General features: G+C 34.8%; 1 protein-coding gene across 5 annotated transcripts in view; it reads right to left on the reverse strand.

The window, feature by feature from the left end:
* The window catches only part of AKT3 (AKT serine/threonine kinase 3), a 327,056-nt gene that overhangs the window by 156,784 nt on the left and 155,194 nt on the right, over positions 1–15,078 (reverse strand). The window contains exon 3 of one of the 5 annotated variants that reach the window (XM_021666935.2): positions 14,605–14,719. The exons of the other annotated variants lie outside the window; for them this stretch is intronic. The gene's annotated coding sequence lies outside the window, so the exon portion shown is untranslated. The remainder of the gene's footprint in view (positions 1–14,604; positions 14,720–15,078) is intronic. 5 annotated transcript variants of the gene reach the window in all.

Here is a 15,078-nt window from a genome sequence, read left to right on the forward strand (position 1 = left end):
TGTGTTTAACAAATGTTAATTTGGTCTTATAGCTATATTACTTAAAAGGAATTATGTGCACAATTCTTCTTACAGCACCTAGGACAGTGACAGCACATAGGAGTATACAATAAATACTTGATGACTGGGCAACTGATTGACTGGCTTTCAAGTAAGCAATGGAGGACAGACACTTAAAAGAGGGGCAGGCCCAAGAGAAATACTCAAGAATAAACTATGAGGTACAGAGAAATACAGCAAAGAGGCAAAGAAAGAATGCCCAGTCTGAGGTTCACTATTTCAGTTTTACTTCAGGTTCCCATGAAGGTGACAGAAGGTAATTAAGATAATGGACTTTGAAATCAGAGTAAGAAATTCAAATTCAGGCTCTAATACAATCAGCAGTGTGATCCTCTTCAAAGTACTTTGTATCTAAGCCCTCAGGTTCATCATCTTTAAAAGCGCTATTATGAATTAACTATTTTCAACACTATACCTAAATGAAGTTTAAATGCTATAAAGAACTTCTCAACACTAGAATTTTAGAAGTTACTTAAAATACTATGTTATCAGATTCCAAATATTAATTACTATAATTCATAAACCCGCGAAAAACAAAGATAAAAAATATTACTTTACCATTCTCAAACAGATAACTGAAAAGGAATGGCTTAGAAAAGAATAAAATATTTGTATTTATGTATGGAGTGGTTTGGAAAAATATTAGAATATAACATAATGACTAAGTAGTTATGCACAACTTGACTGTTCTTACTAAATTTGCTAAGTATTCATGAACCAAATGACATATATGAAATGTCAGTTATGGGCCAAGCACTATGCAAAATTCTGGGCACACAAAAACTGAGTAAGAAACACTATGAGTTCACAGCGCACATCATACTTTATTAATCATTCTACTCATGTAATTATAAAGTAGTACTTTACTCATGCTATAAATGATTTAATCAAATCCTTGTGAACCCACTAGTCCAACAAAAATAATGTTACATGTAATTACAAATAAATGGTATAATAGAAATAAACCTCTTATTTTATAGGTCTCATTATGAAATACTCTACATACACATTCAATTTCTAAATAATACCCATTAAATTGAGATTGTAGAAAAGAAAAGCAGTTACCAAGATATTCCAGTGGTAGTTGGATCACTACCCAGAAAATACCACAATGTCTTAGGATTTGTTACTGTGCCAAACAAATGTAACTTAAAAAGCTGAATCCAAATTCAAAAAAGTTAAAACTCTAAATTACCATGTTAAAACTAGTGATCCAGTAAACAGAAAAACTTTGAGTTCTTGCGTGTTGACCATAAGAAGAAATCAAAAACACACGATTCTTAAAGGAAATGGTGGTTAATAAATGGATTAGCCAATACTTCTTTAGAAGTATATTTTCCTTTTGGTTATGTAAAGATTGCCAAAACAAGGTAGGGCAATTTATATTTTAAAAACAGAAGTAGAAACTTTGGACAGAAATTCTAAAAAGCTACTAACCAAATGATTATCTATGATTTTTGGAATCATTTACTACATATCAATTTAAATTTTAAAAACGGAAGTAGAAACTTCGGATAGAGAGTCTAAAAAGCTATTAACCAAGTGATTATCTATGATTTTTGGAATCACGTAATATACACACATCACTAAATCTTCTTATACAAAATCCCAGGCAGCTAACTTTTATTAAAACACATACTTTTCAGTGTTGTTACATTGGTACTTATATTAGTTATACACTAAACTCTCCTGAGCAACATGAACCACAAGCTGAATTTCAAATGTTCTGCTTACTTTACACCATTCTGAGTCACAGATGACAAAGTCTGTTCAAAGCTGTAATTACTCTGCAAACCTGAAAGCCAATTAGAGGGACTGCAACTTGTCAAATTAAGAAATATATACACTAAAAAAAATTTTTAAAGATCATCTGTTCAGATTTTATTAAAATGTTTAAAGGTTTCATTTCAACCAACCTCTTTAGCCATTTAAACACTAATTTTATTCTTTCTAAAATAAATTCTACTAACATCTAATGTGGAAAAACAAAGACATAACAGATTCCATTTTTCATTAAATCACATAATGAAATAATGCTGGCTCTGAGTTATGATGACCATAAATCATGTTTATTTTTCAGGTCTTAAACTATGATACACCATGGAGATTCTTTGAAGGGAACAAAAAGCATTTCTATTTTCTGTTTAATGTTTTCACTATCTAGGGGCAAAAAAGCATAATGCCCATTTAAGACTCAGTACATCAACCTTAAAGAGATTCATTTAATCTACTGAGTAGAAGGTGACTTAGGTGAGGCAGGTGTCCTGGTAGGGACCAATTCCAGCAGCTAACTGTTGAGTGATCACGACATTCCAGGCATTGCACAGAGTGGTGCATAAATCTTATTTAATCCAAAAGACAAACCTAAAAGGTGTTATTATCTTCCATTTTATAAATGAGTGAATTTACGAGACTCAAGACAAGCTAAATAACTTGCCCCAAAACACACAACTGTGAGTCACTATATAAGGATTTATTCCAAGTCTATCTCAATCCCAGTCCCATGCTCTTCTGAAGAGAATACAGTGCTGGGAAAAGTGCCTTAAAAATCAGTAATCATCTGTCAAAGCAACAGGACTGTCTGTTCCCTCTTCTCTATCTTCTCCATACTTTCCCTGTGCTTGGCCCTTCTCCCATCTTTTTCTCATATAAGGAAATTCAGGAAAAGTTTCAACTGATAACAATGTTTGAGCGGGAGAGGGCTCCATTGTGTTTGCCTCTGGTTCTCTCCACAGTATAGGGATGGACGTGAATGAGGATTATCCCCTAGCAGGATCCTGATCCTCCATATCTAGTTTCTCTAGGTAGGAGTAATGGGAGGTGGTTTAGAATGAGAAGCTGAAGGGAAAGAAAGTGGTAAGGATAGCAGAAAGGAAGGCAGGAGAGTCTCTGGGTTCTTTCACTGCTGGCTCTCACATTCTGCAATACTAATGAAGTTAATGATTTAAAAAATGTTCAATTACTAATAATGGAAAAGTGATCTGCAGACTTGCATCAATCCAGCTTCACATTTCTAGTTATTTTTGTCTGAACCATTTGCCTGTTTATCACCCAGACTCAACATACCTCTCTCCACACAGGAAAGAGGAGAGAAAACTAAGTTCTTAGATTTGATTCCATAATACAAGGAGTTCAATAAATAAGGGGAGCAAGATTGGGTTACTAACATTACATTTTCCACTACAAGATGTTTTTTACTTTATGATCCACATTCCAAATTGTGACATTTTAATTATCATAAACCACCATTCTGGAATTAACATGAAATACTATTTACGAACTTGAGTTGAATGTGAAATCATGATATGTTAATGTGAACTTCTCCTAACACATTTTTCTTTTATAAATATGGTCACTACAGATACTACCATTTACCAAAAGCACATTTACAGAGCCAATATTTTCCCCATCAACATTTCTCTATCTTGTTTGCCCACAGAATCCTGCCTCTAATTAAACAAACATACACCTCAAGAGTCTTCTGGACCAACTGTTCTCTGCATACCCACTGCCCACTTGAAATTTCAAATAAAAATACTGTGGTCATTTTGAGACAACAGTTAACATATAAAAATGATGTGAGACATTTACTAACAGAATTATAAGAGGTCTGTAAACATCTAGTGTACTCAAGGAATTAGGCATGTTGATTTTTTTGGCTTTGATTTTGGTTTTTGCAGTATAATAGCCATGGACTTTTTAAAAATGTAGTAAAATATACGTAACATAAAACAAACCATTTTAACCATTTTAAGCGTGTAGCTTGGTGACATAAGTAAATTCACATTGCTATGTGGGCAAGTTGCTTTTTAAACATATTTCTTGATTTACTTTCACTATATAAATCATCCATGCTTAATACAGAAAAGTTCATAAGTATAGGCAAAATAAAAATACTCATAATCCTACCATTCAGATATAACCATTATGAATGTCTGAATACATACATTTTTAGACTTTTTCTAAGCATTTTTTAAAATAAAAATGAGACCATAATTGATGACATTATGTGTTTTGGATATTTTCCATTTCAGTAAAGATGTACATCATTATATTTAATGGTGGCATAAGACTCCACTGTACTCATACACCAGAGTAAAGAGTTTATTATAGTTATAATGCATGAAACAAATAAAATTCAATTATTCAGATGTACACAGGATATCTAACCATTCATTACATAACATGTTACTGAATAACATGTTAAAATCTGAAAAATAATTATGAGCACTATTTCTAAGAAAAGCTATTTATATTTCAAACAGGATGAAGCTGGGGTATGATAACAAAATTTTTAAACAATCCAACAAGAATGTACATTAGACTGAAAATTCCCTTAGGGGAAGGTCCATACTATTTGATTTCTAGTACTACGCCTAAACATCTGGTCTCAAATAAATAAACGAATAGAATGACTAACACACTATGCCAATTTATCTGTGCCTTGGCTAACTGAAATCAAATGTTAAAAAATAGCTAAAAGATCATCTACTCCTAATAAATTAATTGATTCCGGCAAAAATCATTACTGCCAACATGTCAAACCACAAATTATCTAGCAACCACATGAGGGAAGCTTAAGTTTATAATGAAGAGATGACACTGTCACCACCATAATAATCCAGTGAACAACGATAGCATTATTAACAGTTGGTCAACCAAATATTAGGTACCTCTAGACATAATGCAATATGAAGTACGCAGACTCACCAAGGAAACAATCTTGATAAAAATTCTGAACATGAATCTGATGGAATCTTTACATCTAACTGCCTTTTACAGTAAATACAGAGGTAGAGGAAAAAGTTAAATGACATCTCATAGAAACAGAGAATTCCACAAGAGAGTACATTTGTCAGGACAAATGACATAGTTTCTATAATAAGTGAATGTACCCAAAAACGAGGTAAGGAGGATAGTCTAATACTCTGCTAGACTAGTAGGGACTTAAAAGATTTTTAAGAATCAAATGCAATGCACAGTTCTCCTTAATGCATTCTGGTCTAAACAAACCAGTTTTAGGCAACAAGTGGGAAATCTGAATATGAATTTGTATTTGGTAATACTAAAGAATAGTTTTATTAGATTTGATTGTGATACAGCTTTTTAAAAAATTGTAGGCTCAGTGCGGTGGCTCACGCCTGTAATCCCAGCACTTTCAGAAACTGAGGCGGGCAGATCATGAGGTCAAGAGCTCAAGACCATCCTGGTCAACATGGTGAAACCTCGTCTCTACTAAAAACTACAAAAATTATCTGGGCATGGTGGTGCATGCCTGTAGTCCCAGTTACTTGGGAGGCTGAGGCAGGAGAATCATTTGCACCTGGGAGGCAGAGGCTGCAGTGAGCCGAGACTGCACCACTGCATTCCAGCCTGGCAACAGAAGGAGACTCCAACTCAAAACAAAACAAAACAAATTTAGATTCAGGAAGTGCAAGTGCAGGTTTGTTACATGTGTATATTGCATAAAGCTGAGATTTGGGCTTCTAGTGAACCCATCACCCAAATAATAAACACAGTACTCAACAGGTAGTTTTCAGGCTCTTGTCCCACCCTTTCCCTTTCTAGAATCCCCATTGCCTTTATTTCCATCTTTACATCCATGTGTACCCATTATTTAGCTCCTACTGAGCTCCTAAATGCCTCCAGTTTCCATCTGTACCAATGAGATGATTTCTACTCACATATCTTCAAAGTAGCTTACCAGTGCATACATACCATAGTGAAATAAATAATAAACATATACATAGACCAAGATGCAGATTCAAAGTCACTTTTTGTTTGTTTTGAGATGGGAGTCTTGTTTTGTCACCCAGGCTGGAGTGCAGTGGTGCATTCTCGGCTCACTGCAACCTCTGCCTATCAGGTTCAAGTGATTCTCCTGCCTCAGCCTCCAAAGTAGCTGGGATTACAGGCCACCGCCACCCACGCCTGGCTAATTGTTAGTATTTTAGTAGAGACAGCATTTCACTATGTTGGCCGGGCTGGTCTTGAACTCCTGAATCCGCCTGCCTCCACTTCCCAAAGTGCTGGGATTACAGGCGTGAGCCACCGCACACAGCCTTAAAGTCACTCTTTACAGCACTTGTATTCAATGCTACTCCTCCTCTGCCTAATGGCCCCAGTTCTTCTCCTTCATCTTGCTGGTAAATCACTCAAAATTATCTACAAGGCTGGCCTTTGTTTCTCATGCCTTAACCAATTAGCTAAATTGTGGTTTCCACCACTCTACTGAAGCCTCCTTTTCATCAGGTATATCTTCCTTGTTCTCATTTTCATTTCCTTGCAGCATTTGATGTTCTTGGATCCCTATCCTTTGAGTTCCTTTTCCTTGACTTCCATGACACTGACTTGCCTGGTTTTACTACCATCTCATACCATTCATTAGTTTTTCTTAGGGCCTCTAGTTCCAAATGGAGTTGCTCTCTTAGGATCAGACCTTTCTGTTATGCTTTTAATTTTTGACCATTTTCCCCAGTAAATCTACACTTAATTAAACAAACTATATTTGTTAAGTACCCACAGTATATCAGCCAGCAACCTAGGCATTGAATAGCAGTGAACAAAACAAAGTCCCTAATTTTCATAAAGCTTATATTTTACTGAGGGGATGAGTAGTCAAACAATAAACAAGCAAAATAATTAATTTATAACATAGTAGGTGCTTGTAAACAATATGAAGAAAAATTAGATAGGTCATTGAGGTAAAGTGATAAGGAGGTGATATTATTTTAGAAAGATTAATTAAAAAGGATGTCTCTAATGAAATGAGAGGCCAATGCAGATTATGTACAGGAGGATTAAGCTACCTAGAGTGAACAGTAAGTGCAGACTCACAGCTGGAGAAATCCTACAGGTGTATTTGTGAAATAGCAAGACGTCCAGTGTAACTGGAGTCAAGTAAGTTAGGAAAAAGGTAGGAGATAAGGTCAGAAAGATCTTCGAGTTGGTAAAGACTTTGGGTTTAATTATAGCCCGGCTTCCCAGTGGTCTTGCATAACTGGTATCTGATGTCTGATGACTCTCAAACCTGCTTCTTCAGTCCTAGCCCTTCTCAACAAGCTCCATCCCCATGTGGCAAAACTAGCATCTCTTTTGAGGCCCTACACTCCCTCATCCTCAAGATATCCAAAACGGTTTTATTTTTTGTTGTTTTATCTTCCAAGTTGAAAATTACTATACCAGTATAGTTTTTCTATTTTATTTCCATATCATTTTCCTAATCACCCAAGAAACACTTCCTCAGTCATCTTTGACTCATCCTTCTCTTGAAACCCTCATGGCTAAGCCACCAACATTCCTATTAACAGTTTGCTCATTATGACTCTTGCAATAATTCTTTTCTTTCTTTTCCCCCACTGCAGACACCCAATCTGGGTGTCAAAATCTCTATCACTAAAAAGACCTCCTGGGTGGTCTCCCTTTTCTACCCTTCTCCCTAAGTTGTTCTACATACTACTAGTTAGATGAGTCCTACCCAAATTCTTAATCTATATGTCATTCTCTTCAAAAATATTTTCCTGTCTGCAGGACAATGTTCAAATACATTTCTTAGCCTGACTTTCAAAGCTAGTCATAAGGAAGCCTCATTAATTAAAACAAAAAGTTTGAAACTGTATTCCTCACTGCTAAACTGTGAGTACTTTCTGCTAATAAACATGTCTCTTCATTGTTCCCTAAAAATTCTGATTAACTTCAGGATTTAACAACTCATGCAGTTTCTCTCACCTGAAACACACTCCCTTCCTTTTTACTTAGATTCTAGTCACTCAAGATCTTCTTATTCCAATTCATACTCCCTATCCCTGAAGATCTACACTTATTATTTATATCCCATATGCTGGTACTTTATCATATGCTGTGATTTACTTGACTGTTTTGAGTGAAACTCCTTCCTTAACTATAAGCTTCAGGGAATTTGGAATACTTCTCATAGTTGTTTTATATTCATCAAAATCTAATAAGCACATACAAACTGAATTTTAAGAAAAGCTTCAAGAAACATTTCAGAAACAATATAATTTCTCATAACATTTTTTCTCATAAAATATCCTCAATATTTTAAAGTTCACACTCTTTGAGGAAAAAAAAGTTTATGATTTCTTTCCACCTAAAACCTGAGATAATTATTTCTTCAAAACCTAAATTGCCTGGTCAGACGCAGTGGCTCACACCTGTAATCCCAGCACTTTGGGAGGCCAGGGCAGGAGGACTGCCTGAGGCCAGAATGTGGCCAGCACAGTGAGATGCTATATTTATTTTTAAATAAATTTTTTAATAATAAAGATACCTTAAATTGCCTGATTTAGGCCACCTCTAAGATCAATAATAAATATTTTAAAAGAATAATGCATGTTTTAAGCATATGTATGTATGTTTAAATAACTCCTAATAACATAAATTAAAATATATATAGATAGATATACATTTTTTTGCACCCTAATCACATTCTTGATTTTGGAGCAACAGCTCTAATACTTGAGATATGTTTCTTTCCATAGGAAAAACAGAAAGGATTAGATGTAAATAATAAAGGATTTTTTACCCCCTTGGAGAAAAATTAAAAGATAGGCCTACTCATCCAGAGCAAAGCACTGTCCAAATAAACAATGAATTGTGAAGCATTATAAACAAATCCAATAATTCCATTAAAATCAAATATAGGCCAGGTGCAGTGGCTCATGCCTGTAATCTCAGCACTTTGGGAGGCCAAGGCAGGAGGATCACCTGAGGTCAGGAGTTGGAGACCAGCCTGACCAACATGGAAAAACCCTGTCCCTACTAAAAATACAAAATTATCCAGATCTGGTGGCACATGCCTCTAATCCTAGCTACTCAGGAGGCTGAGGCAGAAGAATCACTTGAACTAGGGAGGCAGAGGTTTCAGTGAGCTCAGACCATGCCGCTGCTTTCTAGTCTGGGCAAAAAGAGGGATGCACCATCTCAAACAAACAAACAAACAAACAAACAAAACCATCAAATATAGAAGCTGGGCACAGTGGCTCAAACCTGTAATCCCAGAACTTTGGGAGGCCAAGGCAGGCAGATCACATGAGGTCAGGAGTTCGAGACCAGCCTGGCCAACATGGAGAAACCCCATCTCTACTAAAAACAAAACAAAACAAAACAAAAAACTTGGCCAGGCATGATGGTAGGTGCCTGTAATCCCAGCTACTTGGGAGACTGAGGCAGGATAATTGCTTGAACTCAGAGGATGCAATGAGTCAAGATCATGCCATTGCACTCCAGCCTGGGCAACAGAGCAAGACTGTCTCAAAAAAAAAAAAAAGAACTTTTTGGAAAGTAGTCTCTAGCTCCTTTAAACTTTAAGGGGAAGGTCTAGATGTGTTTTCTTTGCATTCAGGAATTCTAACTCCAAATAAGGTAGCCTGGCTTTGAAAGATGGCTGCAACCACACACATAGAGGTCTCTTGGGTCTTTACTACAGCAAAAACAACAGCAGCAACAAAAAACACTTCATTTTAAAATCTGGTTTAATTGACAGATAGCAAGCTAAATGAAGTAAAACAATCAGCTCATTCACTGATCTCTAGAAGAATGGGGGGGAAAATCTCATCTTAAATCTTTGCCAATTTAAATCAGTAGGAAAATTTTGCTTTCCATTATATCTTTCTCCAAAATTTATTTTTAAATAACTAATTATTTTAGCATATTATCAGTTGCTTCACTACAACATTAAGATTTCATATACATTATTTCTTACTTAATCCTCTCAGTCAAGTTCTAAAGTATGTTCATTTCCAGTTCACAAATTGTTAAAAAAGGAAGCTATTTAATGTTGAAATAACTTATTCAAAATCATCAAGCCATTAATATGGTAAAACTGAGTCTCAAATTGAGGTTTTCTAGCTCTAAATTCATGTCTCTTTTTACATCACACACTGTTTTTAGGATGTTGGTTGCTCATGAAAGGAAATAAAGTTTTTTTTCTAATAACCTTTATAAAACAGTTGACTCTAGGAAAACACAGGTTTGAACTGCGCAGGTCCACTTATACATGGAATTTTTTCAATAGTTATACCAAGTGTGCCTGTCTCTCCTGCCTTCCCCTTCCACCTGCTCCACACCTCTTCATCTCTGCCACTCAAGACAGCAAAACTAAGCCCTTTTCTTCCTCCTCCTCTTCAGCCTACTCCACATGAAGACAATGAGGATGAAGATCCTTATGATGATCCACTTCCACTTATGAATGGCAAATGTTTTCTATTCCTTATGATTTTCTTAATATTTTCTCTAGTTTACATTATACAGTATATAGTACACATAATATATAAAATATGTGTCAATTAACTGTTTAGATTACTGTTAAAGCTTCGGGGCAACAGTAGAATGTTAGTAGCTAAGTTTGGGGGAATCAAAAGTTGTAACATGGATGTCTGATTGCACAAGGACTGAAGTCCCTAACCTCTGCATCGCTCAAGGGTCAACCATATTTCACTTTCTAGTTTTATGGAAATAAACTGATATAAACAGGTGACAGAGAATTGAAATATTTTTTCCCCCAGAGAAAACTGACCCATGTTAGTTAGTAGTCATGCATTAAAAGTAACTGCCATCTACATTGACATTATATTGAAAAGCACCAACAAACTCTGATCATATAATAAGACAAAGTTATTTTAAGTGAGAGATAAGCTGTCGAGTATTATTAAACTGCTTCAGAACTTCCTTATAGAAGTTATAAAATTTCTTTCTGTCAATATTAGATTATTGGAACAAGGCTGAGAACACATTTAAGTATTCATTGGCCAAAATGTTGAAAACCTAATATGAATTAACATGTAACTAAAGTTGCCTGGAGTCTAATGTCAGAACTTGTTCAGGCTTGTCAGTCTAAGCCAACTTTGATGATTAATTAGTCATAATAAAATAATCTATTTTTAAAAAGCCATCAATAGGTAAAGAATAGAGATATAACTTCCTAAAGAATAGAGATATAACACAGAAATATCAAACAATTTATGAGGCAAACAGTAAATCTGTAAATAATTTAACAAAAATATTTTAACAAAATATTCCACAGGACTAAATTCCACAGGACTAATGTTAAGTTCAAAGGAAACAATGCACATGAAATAACGCTGTAAAAAGTATTAGATGTTTATTTTTAATTATCTTACAAGAATACCCCATAGAGACAAAAACTTTATCAGTGTGCTTTTGGAAGCAGTAACTGTTGCTGGTTGGATGATTCAGTTATCATGAACTATTCTGGCAGGTTTCAAAAGCAGTGCCATTTTAAAACATTAAAAATGTCTAAAAATGCAACCATAGTAATAGATTCTGAATGCATGGGTTGGGGGGTGAGGGAGAAAGACAATGACAAATTGGTCCAAAAGGACACTGAGACTTCATAGTTGGAAGACTATTGTGCTGACAATTAGTAACAGAGGAAGCAGAGCACAAAACAAATGAATGAAAAAAGCTGAACTTGCAATGAAAGACCTTATTATAGTTCAGAAACATTATTGTAATAAAGGGGCAATGTACTCTCCTCTATAAAACTTCCAAACAGGCACCCTAGTCTCTTTTCTCTTCCCCTGCATTTCATTTTTTCATTAGCATCTGCTTGATTATGTATTATTTCCAACCCAAAAGAAAGCCTCTGTATCTTTTCTAAATTCCAAAGCTTTAAGGTCCTTCTTCCTAATGCGGCCTTAGGCCTCATTTAACTTTACTCAAAGCATAATAAATGCTTTTAAATAAAAATAAAAATATAGAGGTGAAAAAATCACAAAGCCAGTAATTTAGCATATATCAACTCAGAGAAAGCAATAAAACATGTCCCTCAAGTTCAGTTTGTTAATAATGCAACGATTCTGCCTCTAAAAAAATCAGTCTCTCTCCTGTGACTTCTATGACATAATTGGCAAAGTAATACTGAAATCTTCACATACTAGTGAATCATCTACATTAAGCTGCCATTTCTCTAAATGGAATTATCCAAAAGCTCTCAAATACATCTTTATGTCTTCATGTACTAGTCAAGAATAACAAGATCTGATCCATGATACTGAGAGACAGACTAGTTTAGAGGCATGGAAAACCCGTATCTTCTGAACTGCCCACACTAGAAAACCTCTCACCTCAAGGCCCTAATGTAAGGTAGTCAGAGATCCTTTAGTTAAGAAGGAATATGAAAAAGCACTGGTCTGGAAACTTAAAAGCTGTGGGTTTATCTCCCAGCTCCAACTCTGAAAGAATTCCTTGCCATTGGGAAATTCCATGAGCCTACTTTCTACAGCTGTAAAACAGACTGTTTGCCCTTCAAGGATGTTGGTGGTAAGATTAAATAATATCTAACACACACATACATGTGTGTATGTATGTGTAAGTATATATATATACACACACACACACACATATATGTATGTAAAGTATGTAGCACAAGGTACTCAACAAGTGGTAATTAATTACTATACTACTCATCAATACACTCAATATTTCAAGAAATTATCTGCTGCTGACAGGCAAACCACTGAATTATAAGAAAGGACTTTAGAGATAGAGCCTTCACTCTAACTCTCTCACTACAGATGACAAAATTCTGAGTCCCAGGATAGTTAAGCAACCGGCTCAACATTACATAATAAGACTCTATCAAATTTATCAGCCACCCATCTACCACATCAGTATTTTTGTTCCTTTGCTCTAGCAGAAAAAAAGTATCACTATTATATAAATTCAACTCTTGACAACAATAAGAGTCCACTATTAACCTAATGGGTGATACCTGGCATAGCACTAAATTTCTGTGGGTAATGACTACATATTATTTGAAGAGAGTTGTCATCTCTGAACCCCATATATGATTAAATGCATTCAAAGCAGGTGTTAGATCAGAGTTCAAATCACAGTTCCACCATGTACTTGCTTTGAGGCTCTGGGAAAGTTTTCCAATCTCTCCAGGTCTCAGATTCGTCATCTAGCTTTTTTATTTAAGTAATAATATTTATTTCATGCTGTTCATGTGATAACAAAATGCAATTACACAAATAAAGCACCTTGTAAAAAGCAGGCTCTTTAAAAATATTTTTTCCCTAACTTCCTTAAACCGTAATTGTCCTCCTAATTTCTGATTAATTATAAAATGGGATTAAAGCACCAAATATAATGGGCATACAATCATCTTTCTAATTACAATTTCAAAAACTAATTACACACAATCCTTTTTCTAGAAACTAAGTATTTAAGTTAAAAATGACACACTAAAAAAAAATTCAACAAATAAATGAGGTAGGTATCTACATTCAACTTAAACAAAATAACCTATAAATTTAATAAGGTCATAAATTAATGTTGTCAGAAAGATAGGCAAAAAGAATTATTTTTACCCTTCAGATATAGAAGGGTGTCATGGAGGAAAATGCTGAAATCAGTAATAAGATAAAACTGTACATGGATCCTTAGCTCAGTATCAAAGGCTAGCTGGTGTTGGTGGCACTACACTCAATAAATTTTTATCTGAAAAACTGAGATATATAGAGCTATCAATAATTAATTGCAAAAAATATATACAGTAAATATACTACAGTTGCCTTACCATACACAGGCTGCAGGTGGTGATCCTCCTACCTCCACCCTCCACTTCCCATCTACAATATCCAACTTCTCTACATAAAAGGCAAATTTTTAGAAATTAAATATGTAAAGAGATAATGTACCCCTTTCCAAGCTATAGTATAAAACCTTTTTAGCTTAATTTTTAAAAAACCTGTAGGTAGGATTTTAAAATGGAGTGTTTATTTGTGTCAATAAAATAATTTTATATTCTACTAGGAGAGAAGAATTCTACTAGGAGAGAAGACGCAATGTTACTACAGAAACTGCAAATAAAACAAACACGAGGTAAGCTAACAAACAGGGTAGCTAGTGCCTAACTGCAGTCCTGAGAAAACAGTGTCTGATATGATTAGGGCATTCTGCTAAGTACTTCAAGTACTATATTTATTCCTATCATTATTTTTCCTCATTTGATATTTTTCGCTCTATACAGGGATAAGGAAATAATATACCATCTGGAGCTTTCATTCATTTCTGAGGATTTTATACTCGCTTACTTCAATAAGATAAAAAGAAATTCAATCAAAGTTTCTCAGAAATAATTTTTCAAATCAATGCTATTCTTGTTACCTGGAAAGTAACTCTATCTTTTGAAATTTTACTATTTCTCCAAACAATCTCAATTTCCAAAGAAGCTGTTCTTCACAATTTAATGATATCTCTTTTTCCTAAATTTTAACTGCATATATTAATTGCAAAACTTACTTCAGAATTTAGCTATAAAACATCTCAAAATACCAATTCCAAGGCTTTGTGGCATATTTTTGCTACTAGACTATAAATTCTTCAACGCCAATGGCTAGATCGTGTATCTATGTAATAAGATAATGAACAGAAAATTCTAGGTTCGCTGTGGTAGACATGGGTTCATGCTGTGGGCTCTGCCATTTGCCAGATAATGGTCTAAGCAAGTCATATAACCTCTCTGAGTTTCTTTAAAATGGGGAACGTAATACTTACCTCACAGTGTTGTGAAGATAAAATGAGATAACATATGTGAAAGGGCTTGGTACATAGTAACGCTCAAAGAAAGGTTGGTTTCCTTCCTTATTTCCTTCTTTTTTCCCCTCAGTACCTGGTACAATGTTGAGAACATAATAACCCTCAATAAAAACTTTCTAAATATTCATTAGAATTTAGACTTCTGAAAAAATATATTTAAATATTTTGATGACTCCCATGTTTCCAAATTGTGTTACTTTAAGTCATACACGCATACACACAAGGTAGTAAACTTCAAAACACAGCAGATGCAAATGGTTGTTATTTGAGAAGACTAGAAAAGAAAATCAACAAAGGAGTCAGGTATTTAAAAATAATTGGGTGATACTAATTACTTAAGCACCTATCAACAACTAATAGTTGATTGCTAACCTTAGAAAAAGTTAAGTGGGGGCGAACAGGAAGGCAGATACAGAGGAAAGGAAGGAGGGA

Source organism: Aotus nancymaae, unplaced genomic scaffold (genome assembly GCF_030222135.1).
Source record: "Aotus nancymaae isolate 86718 unplaced genomic scaffold, 86718_ANA_hifiasm-v0.15.2.pri h1tg000032l_0, whole genome shotgun sequence".
Taxonomy (NCBI): Eukaryota; Metazoa; Chordata; class Mammalia; order Primates; family Aotidae; genus Aotus; species Aotus nancymaae.